The sequence below is a fragment of the Eschrichtius robustus genome, chromosome 13, assembly GCF_028021215.1.
Source record: "Eschrichtius robustus isolate mEscRob2 chromosome 13, mEscRob2.pri, whole genome shotgun sequence".
Taxonomy (NCBI): Eukaryota; Metazoa; Chordata; class Mammalia; order Artiodactyla; family Eschrichtiidae; genus Eschrichtius; species Eschrichtius robustus.
In genome coordinates, this window is record NC_090836.1 from 105,207,108 (window position 1) to 105,226,084 (window position 18,977).

The 18,977-nt window shown below is 55.1% G+C and overlaps 1 protein-coding gene across 1 annotated transcript in view; it reads left to right on the plus strand.

Annotated features, from left to right (window-relative positions):
* The window catches only part of TAFA5 (TAFA chemokine like family member 5), a 197,697-nt gene that overhangs the window by 167,848 nt on the left and 10,872 nt on the right, over positions 1–18,977 (plus strand). The gene's annotated exons all lie outside the window — the stretch shown is intronic.

The following is an 18,977-nucleotide window of genomic DNA, read 5'->3' on the forward strand; positions in this document are numbered from 1 at the left end:
GCCCCGGTCCCATCGCCGGCAGGGAGGTCGGGTGGGGACAAGCCAGGCCTCTGGGGGCACATTCTGGGGACGGGGCTGTCAAGCGGAGACACGGGCCCCCGGCTGCACCCAGGCAGCCCATCAGATGTCTCGGAGGCCTCTTGTGTTGGCGGGAGTTCAGGCAGGGGGGCCTTGGCTGCAGCCTCCCCTCGCAGGCCTGGGGGCCCGTCCCGAGCGGGGCCGCCCACGAGGAGCGTTGGGCTGGGCTGCAGCGCACGCCCCCATGTCTCCAGCCGTTGAAGCCGCAGCTGTGCGCTTGTCTGAGCGTCGGCCATGCTTGTTCATCCACGTGCAGCACGGAAGCGAGGGACCTGTCCTCACACCTGGCAGGTGTGCAGGTGTGCCAGCTCATTACCTGCCACCTGCCTCCCTGCTCCGGGAGCAGAAGGGCCTCTGAGGTGGGGCCGCTGCCTCCCCGACCGTCTAGGAAGCAGCTGACCTTTCCAGGTTTCCCGAAAGGTGGAGACTGGGGGACAAGCAGACCCCTGGACCCCCGGGGCCACCGTCCCCAGATCCGTGGGGCCCGGGGTCAGCGTGTGGGTGCCCAGGGGGCCTGGGCCAGCCCTGGTGCAGGAGGCGCTGCACCGGGGGTCTTTTGAATGAACACCCACAGGAGGTGCGGCTTGGAGGGGGCTCCGGGCCACCCACCCTCCGTGGCGGGCCTGGCTGTGCATGGCTGCGGGGTCAGGCCTGCCCTCCAGGCCGCGGGGCCCCAGGCAGCACCCCTCAGTCTCCTCACGGTGAATCGGGGCGTCTCCTCCCATCAAGCCCCCGAGCCCTTCCCGGCTCCCGGTGCCCTGCGCCCCCGCCCCTCGGAGGTTCTGGGGGGCCTCTACGTGCAAAGGGCGCACCTTCGGCAGCCCTAGCGCCCTCTCCCTGCAAGCACAGCCTCAGGTCCTTAAGTTGCTCTAAGACCTTGGTTAGAAGGTGCAGACAGTAGTTCCCTTCGGGCTCACAGGTCTCAGAGCTCAGAACCATCACCTCGGGTTTCCAGCCGTGAAAACTGCAGCTGGGGTGGCTGAGGGAGGCCACGGCCGGGGGTCAGTGGGCCGTGGAGGTGGGGCTTGAATCTGCCGGGTCTGCCCAACTCAGACGCGGCCTTGGCGCTGCAGAAGGCCCACGTGTCTTCCGGGTGAGAAGACAGTCTCTGATGCGCACATCCTGAGATCAGCCCGCCCTGGAGAGCGCCTGGTTCTGGAATAGGTGCGTCAGGAGAAGCCCACGGTCCAGGCAGGAAGGCCCCGCCACACCTGGGGCAGGTCAGGGAGGGGTGCACCCGCTCAGGGCCCCTTCACTCCCCCGGCGGGAGGCGCTCACACTCGGAGACAGGGCTGAGCGGCCGGACGTGTTCGGTGACAGTGACCTCCTGCCTGTGTGCTGGCCCGCAGGGTCACACCCCCACCGGGGAAGTGGGCCCCGGGTGCTTGGGTTGGCAGATCCCACTGAGATGACCCTAGGGGACCAGAGAGCTCTGTCATCGTCCCAAGTGTCTGCAGAGGTGACCCTGGCCTGCGGAGACCTATTTTCAAAGCTTTCTTAAAAGCTTACTTGAGCTCTTGACCCAAACACCTTATAATTGGAGCACGTAATCCCCTTCCACGATTGCATCTCGGGCCTCTTACAGATGGCAGATTGGCACTGTGGGCTTTCACATTTTGGCATAAATTGGTTTTCCATGAGGGGGGCTGTAAGACACCTCAGGATTGCTTGGCCACGTGACTGCTAATTCATCCCAGATGCCAGGGTCTCAGCCCAGCGCCCCTGCAGCCAGGGCCACGTCCGGAAGTGGCTGTCACCCCGCCCCTGCCTGGTCACGCCCCACCCTCTTCTCTGCGTGGGCCGCGGCTGCTCCCTTCTTTGTGTCCCCAGCAAACCATGAGCTGCCTGAGGGCAGGCGCAGGCCTTGTGGTCCCGCCAGCCCCGTTCCCTCATTCGGGGCTCCCGTACATCCATGTGATAAATTGATTAACTGATAAGCAGAACCCAGACCCCAGGCACATGCTGACGTTTGCATTTCCTAGATCACCTCTTTTCAAAGTGCAGGTCGTCACTCCATTAGTGGGTCGTGAAATTACTTTAGTGGCTCATGATCGGCATTTCAAAGGAGGAAGAAGCAGAATAAAAACATTCGGGCGCATCTGTGTCTTGAGGGTGAAAGCCGCCTCGTGAGGTGCACACAGGCTCACAAGGTGAGGTCACGCGGGTACCAGGACAGGTCGCAGTGAAGAGCTGGGCACCCGGCATCCCGGAGGTACTCGGGGCTCGGGGGGGGGGGACCTGGCGTCTGTGGCTCCCGCAATCCCTGTTCCAAGGGCTGCCTGTGACGTTGGTCTGCGCCGGGCAAGTTGAGCAGGTGGACCTCACGGGCCCTCCCCAAGGTCGCATCCAGCGTCCCCTCCTTGGCCCCCTCGCGGCCCCTTAGAGCAGGGCTGACTGGGCAGGCAGAAGGGGAAGGAAAAGGCCAGGCCCCAGGTAGGCGTGAGGCCCCCGCCAGTGGAGTGCCGTCCTGCCCACCCTCGGCTTCTGTCGAGACGTGAGCAGCTGGGGCGGCGCCCGGGCTTTAGCGGCACTCAGGACAGGCGGGTACATGCTCCACTGCCACGTGCGGTGCTTCTGTGTTAAACATGCTCCACAGTGGCTGCTATAATGCACACCTAGACCAGACCAGCTGGTTGAATCCGTCTCTCAAATGAACAGTTAAGTCCCACGTTTTAATTCTGTGCTGCGTGGACACACCGCTGTGGGGGGCGAGGGGTATTCTGGGGGGTGTCTGTACAATCTACTCCAGGACCTCGGATGTCATGGAAATTCATGACAACAGAGGCGCTTTCCCAGGAGCTGCCTCTGATCACCTTTGCCCCTGGAAGTCCAAATTCTGCCCAGGCCCAGGTGTCCTGGACCTGGGAGTGCACAGCAGCGAGGTGTGGACGGGCACCCGGGGGGCTCCCTTAGGCCCCGGAGGGACAGAGGCCTGCCCAGCTCTGCCTGAAGCCTGGAGGCCTGCGGCTAGTCACCCCTGCCTCCCTCATCGTGTCTTGAACTGGCTGTGCTGGGGCCGGGCAGCCCGGCACTTAGGCCGGCGTGTGCTGCGCACACTGACCCACGTGGCATCCAGGCCCAGGCGGCTCTTGCTGTCACTCATCCGTGCCGAGCGTCCGTCCTCCACGTGGCTGGTCCAGGATTGAAGAGCCAGCCCGGTACGGAGCAGGGGGTGGGCAGGGTGCAGTGCCCCTTCTGGTTGTCCGTCCTCACCGCCCCAGGGACGGCCGGCCTCATCCAGGCTGCCCCCGCAGACCCAGCACCGCCCCACCCAGGAAGCTTGGAGCTTCAGTTGGGAGCAGTCCTAGGTCCTACCTGGAGGCCTCTGCGTTCCCGGATTCAAAATGTACTACCCGAGGGCCTCGCGTGTGTCCGGTGTGAGCCCCTCCCACCGAGATTCCTGAGAAAGACTGGCCGGGGCCTTCTGTCCAAGGAGTTCTCCCAGCACGTCGCCCATGCTTCAGCCAGGGTCCTTGTGCCAGGTACCCACCCAGGGCTGGACACGCAGAAGGAGGAGACTCGGGGGCCCCGAGCGCTGGACCCCTCACGCTGGGGCTCAGGTTCTCGAAGGGCAGTCAGGGGGCACTTCGCAGGTGCTTGTGCCAGGCCCCCAGCTGTAAAGAACAGAATACACGCTTCCCACTTCTGCCCCCTGGAAACCCCTGGACGTGGCGGGGACGTGCGGGGAGTGAACGGAAGAGGAGGCAACAGCAAAGCCAAACAGGAGAGGCAGCTGCACTCGGCAGGTCACAGGGAGCTGAACCCCAGGGGAGCGGCAGGGTCATGCTCAGACCCCAGGACTCAGGAGTCGGGGCGCAGGCCCCCTGCGTGTGGAGTGGAGGCGGAGCTGACACAGGGGGCCGGTGCAAAGGCCGCAGGAGGGCTCCCAGGTCCTCCCTACCCAGACCGTAGCTGGGGCCCCCTGTGTGCCCTGCAGGAGCCTGGAGCCCCCAGAGGCTCACACCGGGGAGGACTCACACCTGCACAACTCTGGACCCCATAAAGCCAACGCCAAGTGTGGGGGAGCTTCCTGAAAACCCGGAGATGGAGAGAAACCCAAGTCCCAAGATGTGAGACCCACCCACTCCCAGAGGGTGCAGTCAAGACAGGGGGTGTTCTTTACCAAGAAACTTAGGCTCTGAGCTTCCCACGGCTGCTGTAACAAGTGACCGCACGCTGGGTGACTTCCAGCAACAAAAACCACCCCCTCGCAGTGTGGAGGCCAGAGGTCCAAGATCAAGGGGTCAGTGCGGCCGCGCTCCCTCTGCATCCTCGGAGAGGGTCCTTCCTGCCTCTTCCAGCCTCTGGGGTTTGCCTGCCGTCCTGGGGGCTCCTGGGCTGTGGCTGCGTCCCACCAGGCTCGGCCTCCGGCTTCCTCCCTGGGCATCTGAACTTCCCTCTTTCCTCTTACGGAGATGCCAGCATCTCATTTAGGGCCCGCCCTGCATGAGGGATGATTTCATCTCAAGGTCCTTAACTAATTGCATCTTCAAAGACCCAATTCCGAAGAAGGTCATAGTCTGAGGTTTCGGGTGGACAAGAATTTGGGGTGGGGGTATCCCGCTAGCCTACCAACCAAGCCTGATGCAGAACCTGGGCGCTGTGAGCTGGGGTCTGAGGCCCCTCTGTGAAGCCCCCCATCCCCCCGCCGGGCTTCTAGCATCAGGATCCTTGTCTGCTAGGAGGAGAGAGATGACAAACAAACACAAACCTAAGGAAAGGGGTTAGGAGCTTGGAGGGGACAGAACAGCGGAGGCAGCAGAGAGGAGGTGGCACAGACGCGGAAACGCACGGCGAGCCCGCCAGGCTCGCTGGCCAAGGTCACTTTCACCCCCAGCTCCCACCCAGAGTCGGGTGCTGCTTGTCACACGGCAGTAGCTTCCTTGAAGGAAGACTTATTTCAAGAGCTGTAAGAAGACAAGAAAGCACTTCTGGAAATTACACACATGCACACATACGTGATGTGTGTATATGTCTTCGCAGACTTAATACATACCTGTATGAGTATGTGTGCGTGTAACAGAATTTGTTGAAACTCCAGCTAATGTTTGGGACATAAAATTGAGGAAATCTCAAAAAGCCAGGAACAGAATTTTTTTAAAAAAGTAGGAAGTAGGAAAGGAAAAGAAAAAGCAGATTAGAAGATCGATTCAGGAGATCTAAAGAATATAAGATCCAAAAATAGAGACCAATGAAGAAGGAATTATCAAAGGCATATTTTCTAAAGAAATTCCCAGGACTCAAAGCCCGGGTTTCCTGTGTGCAAGGACTCACCACGGGCCAGAAATGAATGAAGAAAGACCCATCCTGAGGCGTATCAGCATGAAATTTCAGGCCACTGGAGATGAAAACAACATTGTAAAAACTCAGAGGGAAAAAATAGGTCACATACAAAGGCTCAGACATCACAGTGTATCTGGCTTCTCAGCTGAAGCGCTCCAAGCCAGAAAACAGCAGCCCTGGCCCTTCAGAGTTGGGATGCGTTGGAATTCAACGCCAGCCCAACAGTCCATGGGGGTAGGGGCCCACCCGTCTAAAATCAGTAACTGGGACGGTCCTCCCGGGGTCAGGCAGCCGTGGCCCTGCCCCCACTCTGGGCGCCCCATCCTCAGGAGGCTGTGCATGAGGTGGTCCAGAGGGATGAGGATGAAGTGAGCCCGGGAAGCCGAGCGGCCCCCAGTGCAGCCCCCGGCACAGCCCCCTGTGGCAGGACGGGCTCCAAAGAGGGCTCCTCGAGGGAGGGGCAGTGAGGGGCTCCTGATGGATGCTCCCCGAAAGTTGTGGGTAAACCCCAAATGCAGAGGAGTCAGGCAGTGGGATACCCTGAAGCTTCCCCAGGAAAACAAAAAGGGAACTCATCCCAGGATACTACAGGGAATGTGTGGGAGCCATGCGGCTGTATCAAGATCTGACGCCCTGGCACCTGTTGGGCACTGCGGCTGCCCTCGGGGACGTCTGGCCACTCGCGTGATGGACACACACCCTTCCTTGCAGAGCTCACGTGGGTCATCAGTACCACTTCCCAGGGAGCTGACCGCTGAGCTGACCTAGCCGGAAGTCAGGACCTGTCTACGGCCAGCTCCCCAGGCGCCAGCCCTTACGAGTTCAGGGGCCGAGGCGTCACCAGCAGTGTGTGAGGCGGGACCCAGGGGCCGTACGAGGTGTGAGTGCATCCTGAGCGGCTTCTGAGTGACTCTCGAGGCACCGGGATGGGCTTGGGCGTGGAGTTCAGGTCACTCTCTGAGGCTGGGCGGGGCTGCAGGTGAGATGCTGAGGTCTCAGCAGGAACGGAGGGACCCTGACATGTCTGCAGTACCAGGGAGGGGACACGGCTGCACACGGTGGGTGCAGGGGCGTGAGGAGAGGCGGGGGTCAGGAGGACTGGTGACCCCGGCCTGACCCCTCCTGGCCCACACGCAGCAGGCCAGGGCCGCACCCAGGTCGGAAGGACCAGGGACCCGCTGAGGACAAAGGGGGGCCGCGTGGCGGGCCCCCAGCATCCGTGTGGAGGCAGTTTGTGTGGGTCCCCAAGCAGGGCGGGTAGGGGCTGTGGTCCTGGAGGGGAGCTCAGAGATGTCCTGGTGGGTGAGATCTGCTGCTGGGTGGCCAGCGCCGCGTGGCCGATGAAGGGGGGGTGCAGCTTAGGTCCGGCGGGGGCCACTGTGCGCCCTTTGCCCCCTTCCCAGCCTCACCGGGGAGCCCGTGCTTTCTCTTTCTCCCAGAGCTTGGCCCGGCCGGCTCTGGGTTCCCCTCTGCTCTGCAGGGTGCCCCCTGACCCTGCCAGGCTCCCTCCCAGGCCTGCGGTCACCCAGGAGCTCCTGCAGCCTTTCTGGTGCTCTGCGGTGTCTGGGGTGACACGTCCCCACTTTGCTGTCCCTCGTGGGAGTCCTTCTGTCTCTCTCTGGGAACGTGGCTCCTTCCACGGCCAAGGTGGCAGGGCCTCCTCCCCCAGGGCCAGCACTTCGGGGGGCCTTTGGTGCGGTTTGTCACTCCGCCTGACCAGCGTCCTCCAGGCCTCACTCCCGTCACAGCTGAAGGCCTTCCCTCCTCCACCATCTGGCCGTCCGTCCACTTTTGGCTCCGGCCGGCCCTCCCCTGGGCCCTGGGAACCGTGGGCTCCGGCCCCAGTGTGGAGGAACACACGCTCAGTCCATTTCATGACCCAGGGCTTCGGGGGTCCCCAGCCTCCCTGCCGAGTGTGAGTTCCCACAGACAGGACTATCCCAACACCGGGTGGGGGGAAGGCCAGGGCTCCTTGGGGACAGTTGGAGGGTGTTTGGTTCCTCTCTGCTCCCAAACGAAGGAGCCATCCCAGCAATCAGAAGGGTTTATTACAGACACTTACCACTTCTTGCTCTGAAAACCAACAAAAGAAAACTGATTCTGAGCCGGGATGAGGTGGTGTGCGGCCCTAGTGATCAGAGGCCACGGCCGGCTGCCTTCTGGCCGGTCTTTCCTGTTTCCTTTGGGAAGAGGAGATGGACAGTCCTGAGGACCTGCTGGGATCTCCTGCCCTGAGAGGGTCCACGGGGTCCGTGCTTCCGGCCGCTGCCCAGGCCTTTCCCCTCCGACAGATGATGCCCAGTGGGACCCTGGCGGGAGGCTGCAGGAATGGCCCAGGGCGAGGCCACAGCCTCCTGTCATCTGCTAAGCTCTCCGCCCGGCGGGGAGCAACAGGGGCTCAGCCCAGTCCTTCTCTCCAGGGAGAGTCCTTGACTTACGTGGTCCCTCCTGGTTCTGGGTGCCGGCTCTACGCTGGGTATCTGGCTCGGGGCCACGTCTGCCCCTTGAGGGGACGGGAGGGACAGAGGAGGAGCTGGCCGAACTGTGAGGTCTGGGGCTGAGTCGCCCCCAAGGCAGAGCTTGGAGGCTGCCGTCTGTCTTCTGGAATTTGATCGGATGGTGTTTATGGCGGGTTTTGCTGGAGCCCACACGGTGCTCGGAGCCTGAACTGGGGGCAGAGAGCAGGGCCCTGGAGCCCAGGGCTGAGCTCAGCAGGAGGGCTGGGGAGAGGAAAAGCCTGGAAGGAGCACTGTGGGTGGGAGGACCGCCCCCTCTCACCGCTGAAGGGGGCTGAAATGGGTGGACCCCAACCCAAGCCAGCCCCTCCGTTGTCTTCCAAGGACCACCCGGGAGGGATCTGGATGATCTGTGTCCACGACGTCCTCCCAAGGGCGAGAGGCTTTTGTGCAGGAGGTTCTACGGGTAGAGGAATCTCCGGATGGTGGGTCCTCCTCCAGGAGAAACTCGGTACCTGCCACTCACCGATTCTTTCTTCCTCACAATGAAAAATACCCCGTCATGACTCTGATCCCTGTCTGCAATCCATGTTGTGTTCTTTTGAATCACTGCTATTCATCACGGCGGTAATAGCTGGACATTTTAATAGATTCTGTGTGTAAACACAGACGTAGATGGCCGGCCTGGCACCAACGCATCACGAGCACTGACATTCTTCATTTTCTCGGCAGAAGTGAGCCTGGAAACAAAAAACGGGTTTGACCAAACCCACAATATTTCCATTGGCACTTTTGGCCAGTTTCGTTATAGGAGGCCTGACACGCGGACAGCTGTTTACAGTAATTGTGCTGCATGAGTCTCGATTTTCCTTAAAGCAGTTGTTCTTTGAATCATTTTAAATGGCAAGGGTTGAAACAGGAGGAAAGGGGTCCAGTGGAGAAAGCCAGTGGGCACTGGACGGGCCACCACGGTGGGGTCGGGTGTTCCTGACACCACAGAAGTGACAGGCAGCCTGCCAAGAGGACCAGGTCAGGGTAAGGGTCAGGGTCAGGGTCAGCTGAGTTCTGACCTGCTTTTCCGTACCTAGGGGTGGCCTTCCCCTTGGCCCTGCACGGGCAGCTGGGTCACATGATTAGTACATCAGTATTGCCAGCTCCCCCTTCCCTCCGCTTCCCCCTGCTTCCCTGCCCTCCATCCTTTTTGGCTCCATGTGGGATGCTGGGATGCAGGGATGAAGCACTCATGGCCTCCAGATCTGAGGGAGGCAGCAGGCATGCCTTAAGAGTCCCTGGAGGGGCCGCTTTGGGGGCTGCAAGGATGGCTATTACTTAACACATGAGGTCAAGTAGTTGCTGACCAAATAGAAGAGAATGCTTTCTGCAGGACCTGGGTGAGGGGGATGCTGGCCAGGTACCCAAGTCCTACAGCTCAGCCTGCTGGGGGTGCCTGGGATCCAAGTATTCCAAATAGTCCCAGATCTCAGCAATCCTAAGGGAAGCCTGGGGCCCCACCTTCGATGGGGTACGTGTCCCCACAGGGGAACCCTCAGAGAACACCGTTGTTGATCCGTACAGCCGTTCTAGAGCGAGCAGACATTGCTACCACCATGCTGTCCATTTCAGCCAGCCCGCCATGCCGGCCAGGGCTGTCCGGGGCCTGCCACCTCCCCCCGGCCCTGTGCCACGGCCAGGAGTGCCCCTGTGGTCCTGCAGGCATGCAGTGTGTTCTCATCTTGTCAACGTGAGCCTTCGCTAAGGATGTGCAAAGTTCAGAGTCATCCCCGGTTTCCAGCAGAGCTGTTTGAATTGATGCTATTTGCTGATTCCATGTTTCATGAACTAATTGGGCAGAACTACTGGCAAAGCTGTTGAAAACACGGTTTTGTTCTGTTGGTTTACTATATCCTTGTAATCTTACACATGACACTTCATTACCTAGACATTTATTTTTTCATGAAAGACAAAGGTAAATCTGATCCTTCTTAACTGTACTGTGAAAAGGCAGATCGTATATTTGAGATGGAAGTTAAGTCAGCATGAGCATGGCAGAAATCGTCAGGGCAGTGATGTTCTTCCTAACCCAGCGCGGTTCTGGCTCTGACTCAGAACAACGGGCCCCTGGCATCTCTCCACCCACCCTGCCCTGCCCCTCACGCCCCAGGGTCTGGTCACCCAAATCTCTCTCTGTGGTTGTGTCTTGCTGCTCGGCCCTCTTGCTGCGGTCCAGGTGTGACCCACGGTCCCCAGCCCAGCCCCTCCACCCACAGAGCAGCACTGATGGCTTCTGGGCGCTGCAGAGGGTGTGAAATACGGCATTTGGCGTAGACATTTGTTAAAGATCAGTCTTGAAAAATGAAATAGAAGGATTTGTGTCTCAATCTAAATCACTTTAAATGTCAACTCCCCATTAAACTGAGATATACCCGGTGATGTAAGTGCCGGGATGGTACCAAGGCCGGCATTGTCAGCTCTGCAGTTCTGCCCCTGGGTCCCCTTCTCCCCCAACCAGAGCGTCATCTCAGGCTCACCTGGACCCGTGTGGGATCGCACCTCCCCACACTGCCCTGTTCTGTCAAGCCTTGTTCTCTGGGGCTGCTGCCCGGACGGGCCGCCCCCTGCCCCCCGCCGCCCCCCCGCCTGCAGGCTTGACAGGTGTAATGCACACTTGGGTGGCTGGCCTTGAGGGAGTCACTTTCACCTCTCAGAGCCTCAGTTTCTTCATCTGTGGAAGGGGTAAGCGTGACCCCAGGCTGACCTCACAGGTCCTTGGGGTTTGGGGAAAGGGAAATAGTGGATGAGAAGCATTTCTAAAACCCCAGGGGAGTCTCTGTAGGTGAAAGGCTGGTGATTTTCCTCCTGTGGCACCTTCCAGAATATTCTGGAGTGCTCATGTTCCCAATGGCTGCATCAGAATGAAGCCACACCCTCGCTCCCTCCTGAGACCCTCCTGCCCTTCTGGTCTTCGGTGCCTTGTAGCAGGGACGCCCAGGCCCCGGGGATGTCTCTCCACTCTGCGTGTCCGGGCTGCACCTGGCCTTGTGCAGTCATGGCCGTGTGGCTTCAGGGTTTCACAGGACAGATGGGTGTGTGATGGACGAGGAACAGACAAGTGGAGAACTGCATTTTCCCTCTTCCCCGTGACCTTTGCCATCCACGCCACGAGGATGGCACGCATCCCGGACCTTTGGAAGAGAGAGGAAGAGTCTGGTCCTCGTGCCAAGTCTGTGGGGAAGTGGCCGTGGCTTTCTGGGTTGCTATGGTGACAGACCCATCGCACTGGCTGAACAGCCTCTGCCCAGCTTCCGGTTTCAAAAGATTTTGAAAATAAGGGCAACTGGCAATAGCACCATGCCTTGGAGAAAAGGGAAGTGTGCACTGAGGTCAGGTGAAGCCCCGCTGGGGGCTTTGCCAGAGTGGACGGTAGAAACCTTAGGATGCCCCTGCTTTTTTATCCTCTGAGCCCCTGCTCTGACTAAGGCCTCCTGTGATGCACAAAGAGCCCAGGGCCTCCTCCTGGTGCCTAGACCTAACCTTCAGACCTAGAGACACCTGCGGTGGTCAGAAAACCAACAGGCAGAGGTGGAGCCTCCCTGCACCGCGGTTCCCCCTTCACTCTGTGAATACGCGGCTCTAGCAGGACCAGGAAAAGATGCCAGCGCAGAGGTGAGCTCCACTGGAAGGGGCAGAGTTAGCAGGAAGAGCCTCTCACCTGGGGCAGGAGAAGCCAGATGACGGGCTCACCAAGGCCATGTTGTCCCCCCCTCAGTCTTCCGTTCTCAAAACTCTGCAGCTCAGACAGAAAACCTGACCTCCCCGGTGGGATCAGACCCCACTGGGGGCTGCCTTTTGGGTCCCATGAAGATCGAGGGTCTCTGCAAATCACCCCAAACTTCTGGGCCAGCCTGGGTAAGGCGGAGCCTCCCACAGCCCCTGGAACTGAGAGGAAGGATGCAGACTCCCTCCCCCTGAGCTTGCTGGCTCATTCCTGGCCGAGATTGGCCTCTGCCTGTATAAAGGGGAATAAAAAAAGCATCACAGCCAAAATATAAGCAGGAGCCTGTGAAAGAATGCACACTCTCTATGGAAAGGAACACTTTCTGAAGACCTAAAGACAGGGTTAGCTCTGGAAATAACCCCTGTAGTAAACGTGAGTCTTCTGGTCAGTGTCTGCTTGTTGGCATCAAAGAGATAAAAGAGGCTGTGACCTCTGTGACCCAAGAGCAAGAAGCCTGAAGGAAGGGCAGCCTGGGATGAAATGTAGGCAAACGTCCAAAGTTTTGCAGGGCCAAATAGAGGCTGAACTCAATGGGACCCAAAACATCAGAGTGGATTGAGATGTGTACAGAAGCTGCAGATAATGGACATGTAACTGCAGAGAATCAACACAGGGATGTGAACCAATCTTAAACCAAGAGGCAGTTCATAGGAGACCCAGGAAATGAAGCCAAAGAGAGAGAAGTTATACATACAGAAGACAGAGGACAGAAATCCAACCTGGGAAAGTGGACACCGCGGCGGGGAGCCACGTGGCAAGAACAAAGAATAACCATGTTAAGGTGAAAAGAGGGAGTTGCCAAGAAGCTTTCCTGAGCCAAGGAAAACCCCCAATTAAAGCAGAATAAAAGCATCCGGGACCCAAGCATCCATGGCAATATCTGTGAATTGGAAGAGTGAAGGAAAACTCTCTAATCATCCAGGTTGTATTGGAGAAAAAAATTAAGGCAGGAGGACAAGTCCATAGACTTGCGAAGGCACAGACAAGCTGCTTCTGAACCCAGGAGACCCAGAACCAGAGTGAAGGACAGAACCATCCCCAGGGATTTGTCAAAAAATACTTTTACTTGTGAGTTCAGTCCTATTTCTGGTTGTTGTTTTGGACACAGGAAGTAAACGGGATGGCTTTAAATTTGCAAGGATTTAGAAAGTGTACCACCCACATACCTTTCCTGAAAGAGTCAATGAAAGATGCCCTGGAGCCAATCAAAGAAATACGAATGAGTGGCTGATGACCTCAGAAAGGTCATAGGTCATATGTAAGAAGATCAGTGGTGACTAGATACCAATTAACTACATGGAGCTTAGATATAAATTATTCCTGTAACTTTGGTTATGCAGTTGAACACAAAATTGGCAACACTATTATTTAATGTACTCTGTATGTTGTGAAGAACATTTTTGTGTAAACTGATTTGTAACTTCTGGTTAAATTGACAACAGCTGCAGGGGGGCAGCTGCAGATGAAGAAAAGAGTCACTTAATGTCTCTTCATGGAAGGAAGGAACTTACATCACTAGGGAAATGGCTTAATCATTAAAAGTGCATTTGATTAACATAAAGGCCACCACTAATAGAAACAAGAACATGATTTCTCCTAAACTACAGTGGAAGAAAATGCAAGTAAAACTGTGTGTAAGAAAATGAACCATGAAAGGAGCAGAACCAGAAATCAGTGTGGAACATGCTGATCAAGACAGAAATGCAGCCTCAGTGGTGACAATAAATGTAAATGGGTTAGGCTTCTCTTCTAAAAGGCAGAGACTATCAAATCAGGTTTTTTAAATAGTCAAATATGTGTTGCCTTCTAAGGGCACTCCTACAAACAAACTATAAAGTTTAAAAGCAAATAATAAACAAAGATACTAGGCAAATGAACTGGAAAGGAAATCAGTAGGTAAAGTGATTAAATTGGAACAATATGGTGGCATATATTGATAAATTTAAGATGTGTATATAATTATTGATACATACTGATCCATTACAGTTCAAACCAGTAGAAGTACCACAGAAACGTTTATGTACTGATTAGCATAAGTTTACAGGAAGCAAACCCAAATACAAATAAACAAATTGATCAGAAACACAATTTTTAGTTGGAATTTAAACAGCTCTTAAATCTGTGTTAAGGTCAAGTAAACACCACTGATAACAACAATAAAAAGAACCAGGGTATAGATCTTTTGAAAAATGAAATTACCAAGGTTGAATTTGCAGCAACATAGTGAACATTATAACATACAAATAGGCTGCTTCTAATTTTCTATTATTTATGAAATTTACAAAAATATCCATAATCCAGGTTACTAATTAAACCTAAGAGGAGGCATGTGCCAACTTTCTTTTCCAACCACAATGCGATATATTTAAAACTATACCCAAAATAATACCTTAACCCTAGCAACCAGGACCTTCCTGTAGTTTGTTGGTTGAAGGATGAAATAAAACATGTAGACTCACCCACGAGTCACATGCAGGTGTGAGGTCAGTCTTTCCAGCTCCGTTCCCGGGCAAAGCAATTGTGATCTGCTTAACTCAGAACACATGACCTTGCTCTCTGTGCCTCCGTCTCCACATCTATAAAATGGACAAAATGCTATTCCCCACTTCCTAGGGCTGCTGTAAGGTTGACGGAGTTAGAACGTTAACACCATCATGCAGGCCAGCACTTACCGGACGATACAGTGTACACATCTGAGTGACCGTTAAATCTCATTTAAAATGTGACGAGAATAAGATAGTGCACCTGTGGGTACAGGGAAGGATGGACTCGTCGGTATACTTGTGTCTTAAATAACTTTATTATTTAACTCAGAAAGAACGAAAATGAAGAACCCAAGCTATGGAAAAAGCCACCTTCAAAAAGATTGGAGAAAACATGTAAAAATGAAAAAGAAATATTAACGATTTTTTTAAAGGCATGGAATTAATCGTTGCATCTCTGGCAAAACTATAAAAATGCATTTTTACTTCTGTCATGTGTAGATTTTTTTTATGTTAGAAAATAGTTCTGAAAGGAAGAAGGGAAAATCAGCCTGCATTGGGGCCTCAAATTATTCAAGAGTGCATACATAGCTAGCCCACTGATCACTACATATGGAAATTTGATTAAAGATATGATTTTCTGGGGAAGGGGGATTACCAAAAATAAAGGTGTAGAAAAATGTAAATATTCTCCAGTAAAATTCCAGACGGAGATGTTTTAACTGGCATGTTCTTGAAAGCATTCAGTGTACAGGTGTCTCTTCCCCGCCGACTGGAAAATGTGGAAAACGACCCGGTTCATTTTAGGAACTAGTGAAACCCTGATGCTGGAAAGGTCCTCAAAATTAGAAAAATACTCAGAAAGTCATTTTGTTCAATAAAGACTTTTGAGTCTGTGCTGTGGGCTGGGAGCCCTGCCAGGCACAGAAATCCTTCAGCAAAGCGCCCCGAGGCCCTCCAGGACCTGGCATTGTTTTCAGGACGCAGATAAATCTCTGGGGTCCCTGCCCCTGGTGGGAGTAGTGATTGGGATATATGTCTCCTGCACCTGCATAAAATAACAGCAGACTGATTTCTGCAGTCCTTTAAAAGAACCCCCAAAAAAGGCCACCACACAGTAGCTCTATATAAGAAATGTAAATACACTTTAATATTTCAGAATCAGGTTGAACGAAAAGCCCTATAAGGAGATCAAATAAAAAGTGTGTTCTGATTCAGAAGATGCTGAAAAAGGCACCAGGCAGACCCTGTATTTATTCCTCAGAAAAATATCAAAAGAACGATGGTCACAGACCTCCAGGCTAACCTGGAAGAGAAGGTGGGCCCTCCCTGGAACCCAGGGTCCCCCCGAAACCAAAGCTGCCATTGCACTGAAGATGGACCCCGCCCTGTCCATACCGGGGCTGAGGCCCAGGCTGGCTGTCGTGAGGCTAGCCTGCAGTCACCCGGGAACTTGTTACTTTTTGGAAGTTCTGGCAAATGAACTCACACAACTATTTGATATGAAAAAATGCAATCATTATTACTTACAGAAGGTAAATAAACAGGTATTTCCAAAACTCTGGAGAATCACCTGAAATGCCTTGAAAACTAATTAGAGAATTTATTAAATTGGACCAGTTATGAACATAGAAGTTTCTCTACTTGTGTTCAACTGTAAGCTTTCATAGACACAAACAAGCTCTGGTCTAGATCAGAGGTCAGACGACCACCGCCTGCTCACCAAATCTGGCCCCCCACCTATTTTTTAAATAAAGTTTTATTGGCACACAGCCTTGCTTATTCACTCACATATTGTCTAGGCATACATTCACACTGCAATGGCAGAGTTGAGTCTTTGCAGAAAGACTTTTATGGCCCGCAAAGCTGAAAATATACACTACCCGGCCCTTGGTAGCACAAGTTTGCCAACCCCAGACTAGATTAATAAAGGCTTATCAACCCTAAGGGCCAGGGCACGGAGTCAGCAGTAGCTTGAACACAAGTGTCATTTAGGAGGTGAAAACGGGAGGTGAAATTTGTAGGCAGCTTTAAGGAAGAAACATGCCCGCTGGCATATGGAAGAGAGACTGGACAAAAGCCTGTGTGTTCTCACCTCCAAGCAAGTATGTGTAATGATTTAATTACAATAAAAAAGTGAAATAAAAGAAAGAGAGTGGGGAGAGCTCTGTTAATAGCAGGAGAAAACATAAAATAACTCGGAATAACTTTGGTAAGAAAAGGCACCTATGAAGATAATGGCAAAACCTCCCCATGGGAGACTTAAAAAGACTTGAATAAATGAATAGAAAGATGTCACATACTTTGATAAGGTGAGGGATTGTCTAAATGTTATGAGGTTGTCTATTCTTTCAAATTTGATGTTTAGATTTAATACAGTTTCAATCAAATCTCCAGTGAGTTTTTCTGGAACATTACAAAATGATTTCACATTTTATATCGGGTGGGACTCATCCACGGTGTGTAGGAAGGCTTTGGGACATGCCCCAGTGTCCACCTCCTGCTGGGGATGGACAAGGGGGTAAGAGAGCTTTGTGAGCAGCTCAGCAGTGGGCGGTGCAGCCGCTGCTTGCTTCTGCCCCTCACCCCCCTCCTGAGTTAACAGCGGACCCTGTCTGGCAAAGTCCCCAGGATACAATTAAAACCGGAGAAGATGTTGGCTCTTCTGCTGCTCTTTCTGACCCATGAACCAGACCACGTGGTCCTGCGATGAACCTGGATGTTGGTGAGCATGGGCTGGGGGTACAGTGCGGAAGGGGCAGCCCCCAACAGCAGATGCTGGGAAAACCGGCTTCATACTTGGGGGAAATTCAGCTTGGATCCCTACTTCATACCATGTTCCAAATTAAATTCCCTAGGGATTACAGACTAAAATACGACACATGAAACTATGCGATGGTTAAGGACAAGTCCGGGTGGACATTTGAGTTCAGGGGGAGGAAGGATGCTGAAACGGTCCATCAGCCTGAAAATAGTAAGAATCAGTGATGATTGCAGACACTCGCCTATGCTGTTCTGAGCACCTGCACAGGTCGACCTGCTCAGGTTGATGGCCACCGTGGGCCATGCACTGTTACCACCCCATTTTACAGATGAGGGCACTGAGGCCTTCTGCGGGCCACCCAGTGACCGAGAGACCCACGCTAGGCCCGCCTTCAAGGGGCAGCCCTGCCTTGCCTTGATATCCCAAACTTCTGAAAGTCCAGCTCACCTTCCCGAGAACAGAGGCAGATGGCAAGGTGGGCGTCGGGGGACCCGCCCGGCAGGAGCTGGTTTCTAACCCCGGGGCTGGGGGCAGCAGGCAGACGAAAAGGCACACAGCCCAGGGGTGGAAAGTTCCTAAAACATGAAGCGGGGACAAAGTGTGACGAGCGATTCTCCGTCGGGTATCAGCAGCTGAAACACGAATGGGCGCTTCTCCTCAGGACTCACTGTGGTGGGTGTTAATTTCCTTTAACTTCACTTTGAGGCCTCGTGAAGGATGCTGGTTATAAGCATGTGAATTTGCCAGTCTTTCTGGAAAGTGCTGGGCAGTGTGTCATCAGGAGAATCAGAAATGCATGTTTCAGACCCTTTGGAAAACAGTCTGGCATTTGCTCAAAAAGTGAGACACGGAGCTACCGCGTGACTCAGAATCCCTCTCCTGGGGGAACTCCCGGGATGGGATGGGGGCATCACTGCTGGTGAGTGTAGTTTGGGGGGATAGAAATGTTCTAAGTTGACTGTGGTGATGGTTGCACAGCTCTGAAGAGAGCAAAACCACTGACTTGACCCTGAAGAAGGGCACATGGTCTGGGCTGGGAGCTATCCCTCCGTGAAGCCGCTATTAGCAGATGGATGTGGATGGATATTTGAGCAAGAAAGGGTTTGTCCTCGGCCTGGTCTTGGGACTCCTCTGACTGACAGCGGCCTGGCGGGGCCACCGCCCCCTCTGCCGACGTGTGGCACCGCGAGGAGCCTGCCTGGGCCCAGCAGGTGACCTCCCCAGCCCCTGAAAGTGGACACAGGAGGCAGCGCAGGGAAGGGGTTTGACGCTGAGCTTCCCGGGCACGCGGGGCCTCCCTCGCCGCTGTGGACGGCCAGGTGTTGGGGACAGCGTGTCTGATGGCACCTCTGAGAACACACCTCCACCCCCCACCCCAACCCCGTCGTCGCCAGGCATCGCCTGTGAACTTGGGGCGGTGGGTCGGCCGCGAGCTGCGGTGGCCGAGGCCATCATCCTCCGATGCCGGCCGGGCTCTAGTTGCTGGGGTTGGCGGAGAGGGTGGATGGGACGTCAAAGGCTGGCTCTGCCAGGAGACAAAGCAGACAGGGATCCGAGGCCGGCCTGCACTATCCACACTCCCTTTAGAAAAGCCGCCTGGCAAGCCGGCCATTCCCAGGGCAGCTGAGCCCGTGGGGAGGTCGAGGGCAGCCCCCTGCAGAGCTGGAGGTGGCCTGGGCTGAGGCTGGCCCACCGGGGAGACGTGACCCTGGCAGCATCAAGGTCATGAGTGGAGCTGGACTGGACCAAGTGTGAACCGTGAGGGGAACGGGCTGGTCTCAGCCTGGGGGCCCGTCCAGTGGAGGCACCTCCCCGCAGGAGCTGGGCAACACCTGGACAGGATGCTGCAGGGATGCCACCCTCCCTCGGGCCGAGTGGGGCTCTCAGCCGCTTCCCTCACCCGGGACTCAGGCACCCACCCGCCTTCGGGGTAGATGGAGCTGGATGCCCCTATGTGGGACTGGGGCCCGGGAGCCTGGCTCGGGGTGGGTGAATTTTTTGTGCTGCTGCGCATTTAGTGACGGAGAGCCTTTGCCATCTCACAGCTCAGCAGTCAGACATCCAGCACCGCGTGGCCAGGATCTCGGCCCAGGTCCCACAGGGCAGAAACCCAGGTGTGGGCCGGGCTGCGTCTCACC